At 52.3% G+C, this 1,447-nt stretch overlaps 1 protein-coding gene across 1 annotated transcript in view; it reads left to right on the top strand.

Annotated features, from left to right (window-relative positions):
* The window catches only part of KANK4 (KN motif and ankyrin repeat domains 4), a 44,894-nt gene that overhangs the window by 40,644 nt on the left and 2,803 nt on the right, over positions 1-1,447 (top strand). The gene's annotated exons all lie outside the window — the stretch shown is intronic.

The following is a 1,447-nucleotide window of genomic DNA, read 5'->3' as shown; positions in this document are numbered from 1 at the left end:
GAGTGAATCACCAGTAAGTGACCCTGTTCCTGGTAATTACAGTAGTTGCCATTTTTAAGCTTCTCTGTGCCTTGTCTCGAATCCTCTCAACAATCCAGTGAGATAGACTGTGGGTTTAGATGCTCAGCCCAGGGAAGTTCCGGGTCAGCAAGAGCCAGGCCAGGCTGAGGACAGACCTGCAGCAGTTCAGCTCCAGCCTGGAAGGGAGGGACTGGGGTGCTAAACGGGAGATGGGGCACAAATCTACCTTACAGAGGGAGAGAGTGCAAGGGAAAGCCTGGCCCACACAGGGTTCCCGGGCAGCAGGCAGCAGGCCCCAGACCCCACATGACATGGCTCAGTCACATGCTGCCCGCCTGTGTCCAGGCTGCCTCAGGATTCACACCCAAATGTCCCAGGGGTGACCTGGGTGAGCACAGGGTCTACACACACCAGCTGAGAAGGGTCAGTGGGAGAAGGAAATGTTGCCAGGACCCTGCCGCCTGCCAAGGCTCACACCCAACGCCTCATACCTCAGGGGAAGCCCAGTCCTTTCATAATCTCCTTCCCGTGTTCACAGTCATCTTCCCAAGGGAGGCTTAGATGCTGCGGCAGGGATGGATTATTTCGGAATTCTCCTAGAACACAGAGAATTGGTTCTCTCATCAGCATTTAAAGTTAGCTATAAATGCAGAACCCCCAGAGCCCAGCCATCAAGGAGGAAGGCTAAGAAGACACTCAAAGAGATGGGCCAACCAGCCCCTGAGCTCTGGGAATGAGGAGAGCAGGGAGGGCCGAGCCCTGGGTCCCAAAGACTCACATTAAAGTTGCACTTGACGTTTCAAAGACCCCTCGAATGGAAAACTTCTCAAAGACAAAGACTTTGCCTTGCCTGTCTTTTTGTGCTGAGTTCTTGCCCTCCTGAAAGATGTCCCCAGCATGTGCTCACACACACGTGTGTGGCTGCCAGGCCCCCACCTCTGTGGGTGGCAGTGGGTCTCCTGTGGTGTGACTGGGCAAAAGCTTCCCAAGCTGGGCTCCTGCTGTGGCTGACCACCACAGGCTAGTTCCCAGGCTCCAGCAAAAGCATTTAAGGGGCACTCACCCTCCCCAGGTGGCCCCTCTGGCCATACTTCCTCAGCTCAGTGGGGTCCCCGTTCCTTGTGTCAGCTTGATGAGTCCACAGATGCAGGCTGTCATCTCCAGATGGACCCAGGGACCAGCCCTATGCTCTTCCCACTAACATAGGCTGACCAGACATCCTTTTTAACAATTTGTCCCATGTCCTGTGCCGTTTTTAAAAAGTCCTGATTTTTGGAAAGAATGCAAAAATCGGGCAGGAGAACAGGAAGGGAATATACGGTTTGCGGCTGCCATGTGGCTATTTCGCCAGAATATGAGTTTTATATTATTTTTGTTAATTTTATAATGTTAAACTGTAATAATAACAAATAATTGTTGAGAAGTG

Source organism: Otolemur garnettii, unplaced genomic scaffold (assembly GCF_000181295.1).
Source record: "Otolemur garnettii isolate 467f Iridium unplaced genomic scaffold, OtoGar3 scaffold00066, whole genome shotgun sequence".
In the NCBI taxonomy this organism is placed as follows: domain Eukaryota; kingdom Metazoa; phylum Chordata; class Mammalia; order Primates; family Galagidae; genus Otolemur; species Otolemur garnettii.
Note: the sequence above shows the minus strand (reverse complement) of the source record. Positions and strands in the feature narration are given on the sequence as shown.